The sequence below is a fragment of the Tamandua tetradactyla genome, chromosome 5, assembly GCF_023851605.1.
Source record: "Tamandua tetradactyla isolate mTamTet1 chromosome 5, mTamTet1.pri, whole genome shotgun sequence".
In the NCBI taxonomy this organism is placed as follows: domain Eukaryota; kingdom Metazoa; phylum Chordata; class Mammalia; order Pilosa; family Myrmecophagidae; genus Tamandua; species Tamandua tetradactyla.
The window spans coordinates 118311780-118329305 of NC_135331.1; positions in this window are offsets into that span (position 1 = coordinate 118311780).

Genomic DNA, 17526 nt, shown 5'->3' on the forward strand with positions numbered 1-17526 from the left:
TTAAGCTGATCATGTCAAGATTAAGGTAATTCAGAATACAGGGGTAAGGAAGACATTGTCTGCATTTTAGAACTTTATCTACTCTTTGAGACAAAGGGAGAATGGTTTATTTTGTCCAGAACATAGCATTTCTGTAGCACATAATCTAATTCAACCTGTCTGGATGGATCATCTAAACAATCCAAACACAGGGAGCCCAGAACAAGAATGAGGGCCTTTAATTCTGCATAGTTTAATGTAATGCCTGGATACATCCCAGAATATATTAAGCAGATGATCAAAAAGTATTGGCAAAGTCCCTTGAGGGATAGGAGAAAAAATATGGAACTATTAAACCTTACCACTGGGGAAACCCCTGATACTATGTCAAACATTAGGGACACACAAATCAGTAGGCCAAGCCCTTGATCTTGTGGCTTGCTCTTGTGAAGCTGATGTATATAGCAGAGAAGCTCAGCCTACTTATAGGTATGACTAAGAGTTACTTCTGGAGGACCTCTTTTGTTGCTCAGATGTGGCCTGTCTCTCTCTAAGCCAACTTTGCAAGTGAAATAAGTGCCCTTCCCCCTACATGGGACATGAAATCCAGGAGTAAATGTCTCCCAGGCAGTGTGGGAGGTGACTCCCAGGGATAAGTCTGGGATCAATAATGTGGGATCATTTGGTTCCTGGACCATGCACCAAAAAAAAAAAAAAAAAAATGTGGGATGGGATCAACAAAAGGGGGAAAAGAAGTGTAAGAAATAAGTATCAGGTGCTGAGAGAGTTTAAATACAGTTGAGAGGCTACTCTGGAGGTAACTCTTAACCAAGCTTCAGTTAGACATTGCTACTTATCATAGCTTGCCAAACCCCAACCAAAACCATTCCTGCTAATCTTAAAGAACACCTAGAACATTATATAAGGATTCTACAAAGGTTCCATGCACTAGGGTAACTTATCAGAAAAATTCCAGGTGGGTCCCTGGACCAGGTAAGTCCTGAAATGCAGAGGGGCCAGCCTCTCCAGAACATCAAGGGGTTCCATCCCCCATGCCATATTATTGGCAGCCCCTTCCAACATGAATAATATTAGAATGGTCATAGCCCCAATACCCTTAAAGATTGGGAGAAAAATCAAAGGTGATGATAGAGTTAAGCAGAGAAAGTAGGGTTTAACAAATAAGTATGGTTGCTGAATCATTATATTGATATTTCTTTTAGTCTTCAATATCTTAGTGCGCTAGAAGTAAAAACCTAAAATTGTGGAATTGTAGCCCATACTAAACTCTGAAATCTGTTCTGTAACTAATTATTGTAATATGCTTTCAAAAATATTGCTTTTTTGGTATATGTTATTTTTCACAAAAAAGAAAAAAAAGTCAATTGTGATGATAAATGCACAGCTATATGAAAAAAAGAGAAAGATATTGTGGTAGGCAATGGTTTCTTAGGTTTTACACCCAAGGCAGAAACACCACCAACAAAAAATAGATAAATGGATCATAAAAATCTGAAACTTTTGTGTATCAAAGAACTTCATCATTAAAATGAAAAGACAACCACATATAAAATAACATTTTAAAATCCAGTTTTAATATCAACTATATAAAGAAGTCCCACAATTAACAATAAAAAGATAACCCATTAATAATAGGCAAATGACTTGAATAGACATTTTTCCAATGAGAAAATACAAATGGATAAAAAGCATGTGAAAAAATGTTCAGTATCTTTTACTTTTAGGGAAATGAAAATGAAAATGACAATAAAACACCACTTCATACTCACTAGAATGTCTACCATTTAAAAAATGGAACATTACAAGTATTGGCGACGATGTGGAGAATAAGAATACTCATTCGTTGCTGGTGGGAATGTAAATGGCGCAGCCACTCTGGAAGACAGTTGGACAGTTCCTAAGGAACCTAAGTATAGAATTAACAAGTGATCTTGCAATCCCACTACTAGGTATATATCCCAAAGAATTGAAAGCAGGAACTTGAACAGATATTTGCACACTGATGTTCATAGCAGTGTTATTCACAATTGCCAAAAGATAGAAGCAAACTAAGTGTTCATTAATCAATGATTAGATAAACAAAATATGGTATTTACACACAATGGAATATTATCATTCAGCAAGGTATGAAGTTCTGATTTATGCAGCCACATGGATGAACCCTGTAGACATTATATTGAGTGAAATAAACCAGACACAAAAGGACAAATATTGTTTGATCTCACCAATATGCAATGGTTAGAATAAGAAATGCAGAGGGTCATAATCTAAAACATAGGTTATCAGAGGCTAGGCTGGTTGTAGACAATGGGGAGTTAATGCTTAAATGGCACAGAGTGTCTATTTGGGATGATTGTAAAGTTTTGGTAATAGATGGTGGTGATGGTAGCACAACATTGTGAATGTAATTAACAATACTGAGTTTTATATATGAATGTGGTTAAAAGGGGAAAATTGGGCCATATATTTGTTACTGGAGTAAAAATTAAAAATAGCAACAATGCAAGACTCTACAACACAATGAACCCTGCTGTAAAAAATGAACTATAGTTAATATTACAAGTATTAAATTGCTCTTTCATGAATTGCAACAGATGTACCACACTAATACAAGGATGTTAAAAATAGGGCGGTATATGAAAACTCTGAATTTTATGTATTTTATGCATGATATTTCTGTAAACCTATAACTTCTCTAACAAAAAATAAAATTAAAAAGGAGCCATTATTAAACAGAACAAAAACAAAAACAACAACAACGGAAAGGAAACTCAATGAGGTAAGAATAATTATAAGGAATCCTAAATTATAATGTAGTGGTACATTGTAAAACTTCGTTTGAACTAAAAAAAGATAGACAATATCATAGGAAACTGAATAATATGTATGGGAACTGACCTGGGCCCAAGACATAATGACAAATAGATGAAAACAATTAAAGTTGATTGCTATGAATTAGGGGGAAAATATAATATAGCATTATACATATTCTTGATAAAGATATGAGAAAAAGTAGGATAGAAATAAAAATCATGGTTTAAATAGAATCATAATCTTTCTAGGCCAAAGAGTGACTTAATTATATACATCTAAATAAATCCTTCAACAGCTACAAAATTCGAAAAAGAAGAGAAATGCCTAGGCAAATACTTGTAAACTTACTGGAAAGTGTACTGTATTGGCATTTAGGCAGAACTTTCCTTTTCTTTAAAGAAAAATGTTATCTGAAGATATCTTCATTAGCTGAAGATAATGGAAAGGCCATTGGGAAACTGTCCAAATCATACACCCAACAGCTTTTAAAGGCAAAGGAGAGATACCATAGATATGCCAGGGCTTAGGATTCATAACTTCTACTTGGTAAAAAGAGTTAAAAAAATATCTCCCGACTGAAAATCTGTTGTCTAAAAAGAGGTATAATGTAACTAATCTAAATAATTGCTGAAATAAAAAAAACAGACAGCTACACATTGGATGGAATTCATTTTGCTTGAAAATTGAAATTAAGAAAAAGAAAAAAGTAAATTCTAAAATCCCCAGTTCTACAACAGAAATACAGTTTTAATTTAAATTATTAATCTATGAGGGAACTTCCTTAAAATGATAGAGGGAATATATGAAAAACCCACAGCTAATATCATCCTCAATGGGGAAAAATGGAAAACTTTCCCCCTAAGATCAGGAACAAGACAAGGATGTCCACTATCACCACTATGATTCAACATTGTGTTGGAGGTTCTAGCCAGAGCAATTAGACAAGAAAAAGAAATACAAGGCATCAAAATTGGAAAGGAAGAAGTAAAACTATCACTGTTTGCAGATGATATGATACTATACGTCGAAAACCCGGAAAAATCCACAACAAAACTACTAGAGCTAATAAATGAGTACAGCAAAGTAGCAGGTTACAAGATCAGCATTCAAAAATCTGTAACATTTCTATACACTAGTAATGAACAAGCTGAGGGGGAAATCAAGAAACGAATCCCATTTACAATTGCAACTAAAAGAATAAAATACCTAGGAATAAATTTAACTAAAGAGACAAAAAACCTATATAAATAAAACTACAAAAAACTGTTAAAAGAAACCACAGAAGACCTAAATAGATGAAAGGGCATACCGTGTTCATGGATTGGAAGACTAAATATAGTTAAGATGTCAATCCTACCTAAATTGATTTATAGATCCAATGCAATACCAATCAAAATCCCAACAACTTATTTTTCAGAAATAGAAAAACCAATAAGCAAATTTATCTGGAAGGGCAGGGTGCCTTGAATTGCTAACAGTATCTTGAGGAAAAAAAACGAAGCTGGAGGTCTCGTGCTGCCGGACTTTAAGGCATATTATGAAGCCACAGTGGTCAAAACAGCATGGTATTGGCATAAAGATAGATATATCGACCAATGGAATCGAATAGAGTGATCAGATATAGACCCTCTCATCTATGGATATTTGATCTTTGATAAGGCAGTCAAGCCAACTCACCTGGGACAGAACAGTCTCTTCAATAAATGGTGCCCAGAGAACTGGATATCCATATGCAAAAGAATGAAAGAAGACCCATATCTCACACCCTATACAAAAGTTAACTCAAAATGGATCAAAGATCTAAACATTAGGTCTAAGACCATAAAACAGTTAGAGGAAAATGTTGGGAGATATCTTATGAAACTTACAATTGGAGGTGGTTTTATGGACCTTAAACCTAAAGCAAGAGCACTGAAGAAGGAAATAAATAAATGGGAGCTCTTCAAAATTAAACACTTTTGTGCATCAAAGAACTTCATCAAGAAAGTAGAAAGACAGCCTACACAATGGGAGACAATATTTGGAAATGACATATCAGATAAAGGTCTAGTATCCAGAATTTATAAAGAGATTGTTCGACTCAACAACAAAAAGACAGCCAACCGAATTACAAAATGGGAAAAAGGCTTGAACAGACACCTACCAGAAGAGGAAATACGGATGGCCAAGAGGCACATGAAGAGATGCTCAATGTCCCTGGCCATTAGAGAAATGCAAATCAAAACCACAATGAGATATCATCTCACACCCACCAGAATGGCCATTATCAACAAAACAGAAAATGACAAGTGCTGGAGAGGATGCGGAGAAAGAGGCACACTTATCCACTGTTGGTGGGAATGTCAAATGGTGCAACCACTGTGGAAGGCAGTTTGGTGGTTCCTCAAAAAGCTGAATATAGAATTGCCATACGACCCAGCAATACCATTGCTGGGTATCTACTCAAAGGACTTAAGGGCAAAGACACAAATGGACATTTGCACACCAATGTTTATAGCAGCGTTATTTACAATTGCAAAGAGATGGAAACAGCCAAAATGTCCATCAACAGACGAGTGGCTAAATTAACTGTGGTATATACATACGATGGAATATTATGCAGCTTTAAGACAGGATAAACTTATGAAGCATGTAATAACATGGATGGACCTAGAGAACATTATGCTGAGTGAGTCTAGCCAAAAACTAAAGGACAAATACTGTATGGTCCCACTGATGTGAACGGACATTCGAGAATAAACTTGGAATATGTCATTGGTAACAGAGTCCAGCAGGAGTTAGAAACAGGGTAAGATAATGGGTAATTGGAGCTGAAGGGATACAGACTGTGCAACAGGACTAGATACAAAAACCAAAAAATGGACAGCACAATAATACCTAATTGTTAAGTAATCATGTTAAAACACTGAATGAAGCTGCATTTGAGCTATAGGTTTTTTTTTGTTTTGTTATTTTTTTTTTTGTCTGTCTGGTTGTTTGTTTGTCTTTTTTTTTTTTTTTTACTATTATTATTACTTTTATTTTTTTTCTCTATATTAACATTCTATATCTTTTTCTGTTGTGTTGCTATTTCTTCTAAACCGATGCAAATGTACTAAGAAACGATGATCATGCATCTATGTGATGATGTTAAGAATTACTGATTGCATATGTAGAATGGTATGATTTCTAAATGTTGAGTTAATTTCTTTTTTTTCCGTTAATTAATAAAAAAATATTAATCTATGGAAAGTAACCAAAGAATTACATGCAAAAATATTTTTACAAAAATGTGTATTTCAAATTTGTCATGATAAAGAAAAATACAAAACAAATGAAATGTTCACTTATATAGGATGGGTTAAATAAAATGTGGAATATTCTTAAAAATGAAAGGACTTTCATCCACTAAAAATCCTGTTTTATTAAAGTACTTAAAATGAAATGTCAACATTTAATTATTTGGTTAATGACAAAGACTGGTTACCGTAAAGTACATGGTGTATAATTATTTTAAAACATTCTAAAATGAGCATACATTTTTAAATAAAAAAAGTAAACAAACATTCTTCAGACATAAATTGTTTTAGTCATTTTGAATGTGCCTAGAATATGTTTGGGGTTTAAAATGGGCTAGATCAAATTTGAATACTTGGGGATATTTGGGAGCTAAAATGCCATATCTATCAACTACGACTACATTATAAAAGCACCAGGGAGCTGTGTCTACAAAATAAAGTAAAATCATTTGGAAACCTAGCCATAAAAAGATCCCCATTTTTGGGAGGGAAGTGGAGGTCCATAATCTGGAAATCAAACCTAGGTCTCCCACATGAAAGGTGAGCATTCTACCACTATACCACCTGTGCACACCCCATTTGTTTATTTTAAACAATATAACTGGAAAGCCATCTAAGGTATCTTGTGTTTCAGTAAGTGGTAAAGTTCACATGTGCATTTCCATGAATAAGCCTGGAAAATTTTTGTGATTAGTAAATACAATTTTTTTTTCAAAATTAGAAAACAGTAACTTTTCCTCTGAAGGACTGTGGGAGGAAAAATTGATGAAAAACACAAATGCAAGTATATATAGCAGGAGTCAGAAAACAAAAAAATATATACAGAATCTAAGTTTTGTTTTCAAATTGCAAATCATCATTCCTATCCTGTTATATTTGGGTTAACTACTCTATATTAGTAATTAATATTTTGTTACTATTTAGAATATTTTACAAGAATTCCAGTTTAATAAGTAAGAAATATTTTAAAGCTATCAAGTAAGTAATTAGATCACATATAAATATTTTTAAACAAATGAGTTTTAGAATTTATAAGATTATGTATTAGGTGTAACAGTTGTGGTATGATGTTACATGTATATTATATAAGAGAGAAGGGTTCATCTAAAATGAGTAAATATCCAATCTTAAATGTAACTTCTCTCAATGTAAATTTATATTTTCAGTTTTTTAGCAAGTTCCTTTTTTGATGACTCTCCAGTTTATTCATTATTTTATTTTTGTGTTTTGAGCCATGGAAAATGATTTCTATAGAGAAACACTAATGACTGCCTTTCTTACAATGGAAGCATAACACTTAAATTAAATAGAAAAGCTTCAACTGTGAAGCAATATCTACCACAGTCATAACGGCAGATGTTTTGCCCTCATATAATCTTCAATTATCTCTTAGCAATACCTATGCTCTAAATATGTAATGGTGGAGCACTGAGCGCCTTATATTCATTTCATGGAAGTTTCATAGTGTTATAATTGTTGCACCTTTTTGATTTATATCATTCTAGTTTGGATGACATCAGTGTTCTACTAGCTTAAGAAAAAAAAACAAAAACTTTTTTTGTTTATACAACAGATCCTTCAGGAAGAATACTACTGTTGCAGGCTGCAGGTTCTTTTTGCTTTCCTGGGGCTTTCTATATGAGCCCGTGTCTATCTACCTATCTAAATATTATTGAACTACAATTCCCATACAATCTTAAAAATCCCTCCTAGCAAGAGAGATGGAGACTGTCTTAGGGCTTATTAACATGATTTCAACTAAAATGAGTGTATAATTACTGTGCTCAATACCAATCTTCCTCTGACTACTTAACTCTGTTTGCAATTATAAATTCATTTTTATGATTATTTGACAAATACCTGCCTCCCTCACCATATTTTAAGCACATCTCTGCTGTTGGGTATTGTATTCCCAGAATCTAAGGGACAGCCTGGTTGAAGAAGAGACCAGAGCTGTCACTGGGAATGTGGACTGCAGGATGAATGGGCTGGCTCTACAATGTCCTGGCACGGTCGGCAGTCAGCTTTAACTAATCTTTATTTTTAAATCCCTCAGATCAAGATTAAAATGCCCAGAAAAGATCAAGTTGTCCTGCCCTGGTTCCCTTGTATATCTTGGCAAAAAGGAGGCAGAACACCTGAGTAGACAACCACTGAGGTTCCATGTAACGGGAGAATAGCTGTACTCCACAGAAAATCCACAAGCATGAAATCCAGAAATCCAGGTGCATAAAATACAGAACATGGTAGGGGTGGATATCAGGGAAGCAAAATTGAGAGAAACCCAGTACAGAGAATAAACAAATAATTTTATACTTCTAACAAGTTCTTGACAATACTGACACCAGAACATCTGCAAAGAAGTTACTAAATTTATATTGGCCTCCCCATGTAATAATCGAGTGTATTCATTCATCTTCCAATAAGATTTATTTTGTCAGCAATATATACGAAGATGACATATAGTTGTAAGATCACTGTTCTGGCTGTTGTTTTTAACATTAGACTATGAAGTGTTTTTTTGGGTTTTTTTTCCCTGATAGATTGCTACTCCATGAAGGTAGGGACCACATTTGTTTTGCTCTTTTTGTCATTCCTAGCACAAACTCAGAGCTGGGCACAACACAATCATTCACAATTATTAAATGAATAAAAGCAAGGCAATGCACGGAGTGTGCTGTGTACTGAAATTTCTAATTTCTTCCTCTTATGGGAACTAAGAACAAGTTAATATTGAACTTATTTTAAGAAGTGTTTATATATAAATGGAATTCAAGAAAATCAACCCTAGAGTTTCCAAAAGGATATTTTTGCATCACTTTCTGTTTAGGTTCAATCAAAGACTCTCATAGAACATCTTTGGAACAAAGGAAATGATGTAAATTGATCTTATGCTGCTTTATCCCTGCTCTAAGGCAGAAAAAACCACCTTCATGGATAGGCTTGTGGGCTTAAATTATATAAAATAATTCTAAAAGTATGAGAACTAGATCTTAGCTCTAATTAATCCTGTATAGTAGTATATTCTCAAAATAATCATTCCTGAAAACTGTCATGAGAATCTATCAGATGAGCATATTTCTTTAACTACTGAATTTTTGCCTTGACATCACCATTAAGCATTATTATTCATTCTGTTCAAAAGTTGTCCTATTCTGCTGAGAGCTAAGATACTCTAATTCTCACTCATATTTTAATTTATTTTTTCTCTTAACTGTAGAATATGGTTTTATTCAAAGCAAACAACCATCCTTGCCCTAATTCCTTAATGAGCTGGTTTATATCCCTACAGATAATTCTCCTGCAAGAAATTATATGACTGCACTACATCTTGGGTCAGATGAAGGCACTGTTAATCATACGTAGTGGCTAGGTTGTAGAAAGAGTACTGTCTTGAATAAAATTCTGATTCTGAAACTTATTCAATGTGTGCCCTTGGAAAAAATATTTTCTGGATATTTGAATTTTATCTATAAAATGAGCATAAGAAATATAAATAGAAAGTTTGCTAGATGTATGGGACAGTATATAGGAATGGCTAGCACACTGATGCATGACAAGTACTAGAAAATGGTTATTTTCTCCATTTTAAACAGGAAATGGCTGCATCAGTAGACACCAAATGACCAAAAATTTCCTTCTGCAATAATGTGCATAAAGGTATTGTCTAATAAAGATCATCCATTAGAGATTAAATGGAAGCCTATGGAGAATCCTAAGGGAAATTTTACTTCTACCTCCATTAGAAGTGACTTAGTATGTCTTTGTCTATCGTCATCCTATAAAGAGTTATAGTAGATTGGAAATGTTTATTTTCTCATTATCTGGTATATGGTATTGCTGTCACTTTGTATTTCTAACAGGAATGGTTAAAGACTATAAGTTTCATGTGCCATACAAATGTTACTTTTCACTTTGCCTAAAGTGTTAAAGACGTAGTCAGGGTATGTCAATAGAATACGACAAGTAACATTATTTTATTTGAGGAGATGTTTAAAAAAACAAGAGAATAGATGGGGTCATTTCACAGTTGTCAATTAGCTAATTTGGGTAGCTAATTGCATATGTGATCCTGGGTAAATGGGGCTATCTGTAACCTCATTACAGAGACTAATGCAAGAGGCAGAATGAAAGACAATGCTATAAACACAAAGAAGGGTCTGAGATCCAAATTGCAGAAGGGTTGGAAGAGGGGTTGACTGTGCAAATATTCCAGAACATGCAAAATATGAATCACACATATGAATTCTCCCAGGAGAGATTGGGAGAAATCCTTCTGGGCAGAGGAAATAACATGCACAAAGCAAAGAAATGTGAGAGAATGTAAGGCATACGCATAGGAAAATCAGAAATGCAAGGAATTTCTCATGGCTGGAGGGTAGCTGAATGATGAACCAAAGTACTGTAAGGCTTGATTAGTGATGCTAATCTTTCATCAATTGGAACAAATGTTAAAAAAAAAAATAGTACATTTATAAATAAAAGGGCTTTCATCAATTGTAACTAATATTCCACACCAGTGCAAAGTGTTGGTGGTGGTTGCGTGGTGTACGGGAATCCTGTATTTTATGCATGACTGTTTTGTAAACTCACAACTTTACTCATAAAAAGCAAGAATATATATATAGTTTGGTCCACAGATATTTCCTCTATATTAAATCAAACATCAGTATATATCACCTTCAGTTTTTTTCAATCATTTACACATGACAAGTAGCATCTGTTAGTTTCAAAATTCATTCCTACCAATATTGATACCAAAATTATTATTTTGAAAAAAAAAAGACAACTTTCATATTCTATGTAGTTGATGCACAGTTTTCTAAAGGCCTAACTGATTATAATTTAAGTTCCTTATAGACAAGAGCATCTGGAATGAATGAGGATAAAAGCTGTTACAGATTGGAATCCATCCCACAGAATAATGTTTAAAAAAACTCCAGTCATAAGAGATCACTTACTTAGGGCTTTAAAACTTTTTAAACGATTGTCCAAATAGTTTAGAGATTACAAGACGTGAAAGAGGATGGGTAGATTGGTGAAACATTATAAATTATGGTGCACTTTTCACAGTTTTGTGCTTCCATAATTCATCTTACAAAACCCATGGCTATAAAGTAACAACAACCCAAATCTACACTTATAATTAAGCTTTCAATAGAATTGGAGCCATAAGTCCTATTAAACTTCTGTAGAAGTTAAACTTCTACTCCTCATCCTCTAATGTCAATCAATTTCCTGTAGCCTATAATCTAGATTCTAACTCTATGAGTTTGCTTATTTTTATTTGTTCATAACAGTGGGATCATGCAGTATTTGTCCTTTTGTGTCTGACATATTTCACTCAGCATAATGTCCTCAAAGTTCATCCATGATATTGCATGCTTCAGGACTTCATTCCTTTTTATGGATGAGTAACATTCCATAATATATATATCACATTTTGTTTATTCAGTCATCAGAGGATGGGGACTTGTGTTGCTTCCATCTTTTGATAATTATGAATAATGCTGCTATGAACATTGGTGTGAAATGCCTGTTCAAGTGTCTGTTTTCAGTCCTTCTGGGTATATAACTAATAGTGGGATAGACAGATCATATGGTAATTCCATACTTAGCCTCCTGAGGAACTGCCAAACTGTCTTCCAAAGCAGCTACACCATTTTACCTTGCCATCAGCAGTGAGTGAATGTTCCTATTTCTCCACATCTTTTACCCATTTTGATGTGGGTTGTTTGTCTTTTTATTGTTGAGTATAGGATTTTTTAATATATTCTGGATATCAAACCTTTACTGGATATGTGGTCTCCAAATATTTTCTTCCATTGAGTAGGTGATTTTTTCATTTTCTTGACAAAGTCCTTTGAAGCACAAAAGCTTTTATGTTTGATGAGGTCCCATTTATCTATTTTGTTGTTGTTGCTTGTGCTTTAGGCATAAAGTCCAAGAAAACATTGCCTCACAAGATCTTAATGATGCTTCCCTACACTTTCTTCTAGGAGTTTTATAGTCTGGTTCTTATATTTAGGTCTTTGACTTATTTTGAGTTAATTTTTGTATAAGGTGTGAGATAGGAAAAAGAATGAAAAGGGATCCCTATGAATAATCAGCTCTCCCAGAATGATTTGTGAAGACTGTTCTTTCCCGTTGAGTAGACTTGGCAGCCTTGTCAAATACCAATTAGTCATACATGTGAGAGTCTATTTTTATACACTCAATTTGATTCCATTGGGCAATATATTTATCCTTATGCCAGAATATGCTGTTTTGACCACTATAGCTTTAAAATCAGGAAGTGTACTTCCTACAACTTGGTTCTTCTTTTTCAAGATGTTTTTTGCCTATTTTGGGGCCCTTACCCTTTCAAATGAATTTAGTAATTGGCTTTTCCAACCCTGCAAGAAGGATACTGAATTTTTTACTGGGATTGTGTTGAAGCTGTATATCATTTGGGGTAGAATTGACATCTTAATAGTATTTTTTTATTCTGCATTAACACAGAATAACTTCCCATTTATTTTAGTCTTATTTCTTTCAGCAGCATTTCCTAGTTTTCTGACTACAGGTCCTTTACAACTGTGGTTAAATTTATTCCAGATATTTGATTATTTTGGTTGCTGTTTAAATGGATTTTTTCTTGATTTCCTCCTCAGATTGCTCATTACTAGTATATAGAAACACTACTGATTTCTTCATGCTGCTGCCACTTTGCTGAATTCATTTATTAGCTCTAGGAACTTGTGGATTTTTTGGGTTTTCCAAATATAGGATCCTGTCATAAGCAAATAGTGAAAATTTATTTCTTCCCTTCTGTTCTGGTTTGCTAGCTGCCAGAATGCAATATATCAGAAATGAAACAACTTTTTAAAAGGGGACTTTAATAAGTTGCTAGTTTACAGTTCTAAGGCTGAGAAAATGTCCCAATTAAAACAAGTCTATAGAAATGTCGAACCAAAGGCATCCATCCAGGGAAAGATACCTTGGTTCAAGAAGGCCAATGAAGTTCACGGCTTCTCTTTCATCTGGAAGGGTACATGGCGAACACAGTCAGAATTTCTCTCTCATCTGGAAAGGCACATGGTAAACATGGTCAGGGTTCCTCCCTCAGCTGAAAGGGCACATGGTGAACACAGCATCATCTGCTAGTTTCTTCTCCTGGCTTCCTGTTTCATGAAGCTCTCCAGGAGGCAATTTCTTTCTTCATCTCCAAAGGTAACTGGCTGGTGGACTCTGCTTCTCATGACTATGTCATTCTGTTCTGTTCTCTCTGAATCTCTTATTTTCCAAAATGTTTCCTCTTTATAGGACTTCAGGAACTAATCAAGACCCACCTGAATGGGTGGAGACATGTTGTCACCTAATCCACCTTAACAACCACTCTCGATGACATCACATCTCCAGGGAGATGATCTAATTACAGTTACAAACATACAGTGCTGAAGAGAGATTAGAAGAAACAGCTGCCTTTACAAAATGGGATTAGGATTAAAATATGGCTTTTCTAGGGGACATACATTCTTTCAAACCAGCACACCTTCCAATGCGAATGCCCTTTATTTCTTTTCCTAGATTAATTACCATAGCTAAAATTTATAGCATAATGTTGAATAACAGTGATGACAGTGGGCACTCTTGTCCAATTCCAGATCTTACAAGGAGAGCTTTCCATATTTCAACATTGAGTATGATATTAGCTATAGGTGTTTTATATATGTCCTTTATCAGGTTGAGGAAGTTTCCTTCTATCCTTATTTTTTCAGAAGAGTTTTTATCAAGACAGGATGCTGGATTTTGTCAAATGCCTTTTCAGTATCAATTGAGATGATCATTTGGTTTTCCCCCTTTACTTTGCTAATGCAGCATATTACACTGATTAATTTTCCTATGTTGAACTACTCCTGTATAACTGGTATAACACCTAATTGATCACAGTGTATAATTTCTATAATACACTGTTAGATTCAATTTGTAAGTATTTTTAATGATTTTTGCATCTATATTCATTAGAGATTTTGGTCTGTAATTTTCTTTACTTGCAATATCTTTATCTGGTTTTGGAATTCGAGTGATGTTGGCCTCATGGAATGATTTAGGTAGTGTTCCCAACTCTTCAATTTTTTGGAAAGGTTTGAACTGGATTTGTATTAATTATTTTTGGAATGATTCATAGAATTCATCTTGAGGCCATCTGGTCTTGGGCTTTTCTCTGTTGGTTTTTGATGACTGATTCAATTTTGTTATTTGAAATTGGTCTGTTGATGTCTTCTATTTTTTCTAGAGTCAGTGTATATTGTCAGCGTGTTTCTAGGAACATGTCTGTTTCATCTAAGTTGTATAATTTGTTGGTATACAGTTATTCATAGTATCATCTTATTATCCTTTTTTTATTTTTGTGGAATTAGCACTGAGGGCTCCTTCTCATTTTTTATTTTATTTATATATTCTCTTTTTTCTTCCTTGTTAGTCTAGTTAACTGTCAGCTTTAGTGATTTTCTCAAAGAGCCAACTTTGGTTTCGTTAATGCTCTCTATTGTTCTTTATTCTCAATTTCATTTATATCTGCTGTAATCTGTATTATTTATTTCCTTCTGCTTTCTTTGGAATTAGTTTGCAATTCTTTTTCTAGTTTTCCCAAGTATGCAGTTAGGTCTTTGGTTTTAGCTCTTCTTTTTTAATTTAGGTATTCAGAGCTATACATTTCCTTCTCCTCATCCCATAAATTTTGATATGTGATCTCATTCTCATCCATCTCAAGATATTTATTGTTTTGCATTGAAATTTCTTCTTTGACCCTGTGGTAGTCAGATTCAGTTGTCAACTTAGCCAGGTGAACGTGCTTAGTTCTGTTGCCATGGACATCAGCCAATGGTACGTGAACCTCATCTGTTGCTCATTACATCTGCTGTCGGCTAAGAGGAGTGCCTGCTACAATGAATGATATTTGAGTTAATTGGCTGGTGCTTAAATGAGAGACTCAACGTAGCACAGCCGAAGCAGTTCAGCATACCTCATCTCAGCACTCGCAGCTCAGCCTAAGCCTTTGGATATGCAGAAAGAAATCACCCTGGGGAAAGTTGTTGGAACCCAGAGGCCTGGAGAGAAGGCCAGCAGAGACCATCCTGTGCCTTCCCACGTAAGAAAGAATCTCAGTGGAAAGTTAGCTGCCTTTCCTCTGAAGAACTAACAAAATAAATCCTCTTTTATTAAAGCCAATCCATCTCTGGTGTGTTGCATTCTGGCAGCTAGCAAACTAGAACAGACCCATTGATTGTTTAAGAATGTGTTCTTTAATTTCCATACATTTATGAATTTTCTAATCTTTTCCTGTTAGAAGATAAGAGGTTGAAGATTCAAGAGAGAGAGAAGAACTAATTAATAGAAGAGGATCTACAGATACAGCTCCTATTAAGGCTACACTTTCAAGTCTTTTGATACCTTAGCCTCCATTGAAACAGCATTTTTCTCTTTAGCTTTAGGTCTCATGTAGTAATGGCTTCCTAATATACCCAGTACCTTGTTGCTTCACTGGAACTGGTGCTTCCTTAAACCTCTCCACATTGAACTCTCTGCACTTATTCCCCTACCAAGAGTGTGCTGTACATTTCCTGTCAGAACTCAAGTGAGATTTGGAAGTCTTTATGGTTTAAAGAAGAGCCCAGATGCACCCAAAGTGACTGGGCAGGGACTGACTTCCAGAATGGCAAAGTGATAGGGGCAGAAGATTTTATCCCTAACAAAATAATAATTTGACTGGAGAAAATTATTAAAATAAAAAAAACAAAAAATCAAACATTTAAAAATCTCTGGTTTTAGTGTCTTGGAGCGGCTAGAAGAGAAAAAAGAAAAGTCGTGGAGCTGTAAACCATACCAAACTTTAAAATCTGTTGTATAACTACTTGTTACAATGTTTTGGAAAATTTATTGCTTTTTTTGTATATATGTTATTTTTCACAATTCAAAAAATATTAAAAAGGGTATGGTGTATCCACAATATAGGCCATTTTGCAGCTGTATAAAAGAACTAGACCCCCCCCCACGCATGCTTAAAAGAATGCCCATGATATGTCTACTTGTACATATGTACACCAAAAGTCAAGTTGTGGTGTACACTATATAGTATGATTCAATTTGAAAAATAAGTCAAAAAACCTACATAGGTGTGTAAGTTGCACCAGTATAGAGAATTGGGTGGGGGACTCCACACTAATTTGTTGATGTTAGTTTCTTCAGTGCTTAGAATTAGAAGAAAGTTGATGGGGACTGCTAATGTTTTGTTCATTTGCCTTTACTTTTATTTCTGCTTGTTAAATGAATGAATAATGAAAAAAAGTCTCTGGATTTTTTGCTCTAAGGGCATACCTCAAATGGAGACACAATCATTCAAACAAAATTACTCAACCTTGGTAAGAACAGAGAGAATCTGTGGCATTTGAGCCATGACCCACTCCATCCCTAATCCCCTCCCAGTTCCAATTTATGGAAATCCAACTCTGGATTCTCTACTCTGGGCAAATATGGCCAAGAACATGGAGGGTTCCAATCCCCTAAACTTTTGGACTAGAGTTATAGTTTTACATCAGGAAGATCAGGTCACTGGCATTGTTCCTCTCCCCTCGTCCCCTGTTGTAGAAGCTTTATTTTGGCACCCATGACCAAGAGGAACGCTTTCACTTTTCCTTCACTCAGCTCCTATTTGTCAGGGTAGAAATTCTATTCCATGCACAGCTGACTGAGTAGACTGGACCTAATCAACCCTGCCTTAGATAATTTGTATGGAAAAAGTTCCACACCAAAAGGAGTAAGCCAGTAAGATGAGGGGTTACCACCATGCTCCAAGCACCTTTGTGTATAAAATATGGGTCCAATGTTAACATTATCCAGTTCATCAGAAAACCCGGCTATCTCCAAGTTGAGAGGCCAATAGACTATTTTCCTTCTTTTTGTTCTCATTTGACTACTTGTTACTTGTGTCTTGAATAATACTTTGGAAATAATGAGCCTTGTTTGTTTTCACAGAAGCCCCAGAAGACACCAGAATGTAAGATTAAGCCTTAACTGAGGTGCTGAAAGAAGAGCTGCAAATGGTAACACATAACCTATCAGAGTCTTGGATCATGACATTTCTTCAAAAGAAAAAAACAACTTTCTTATTAACATCCTAAAAAGCAACACATCAGTTTCCTCGAATGACAACTGTACTGTAATTCCAGTTCCACTTTAAGGAATACCTGCATGCTCTGGTCAGTCTGACATTATGAGGTGGGCATCTTCTTTGAAAAATTAGAGGTAGCCTTTCAAAAAGGAAAAGCCTAGCAACACCAGGCAGTCACATCCAAACCTAGGAATAACAGCTTGCTGCCCAGTTACCAAATGCCTCTAATCGTGTTTTAAATTCAATATTACAAGTACCCTCTAGAGAAGGACTTAAAGACTG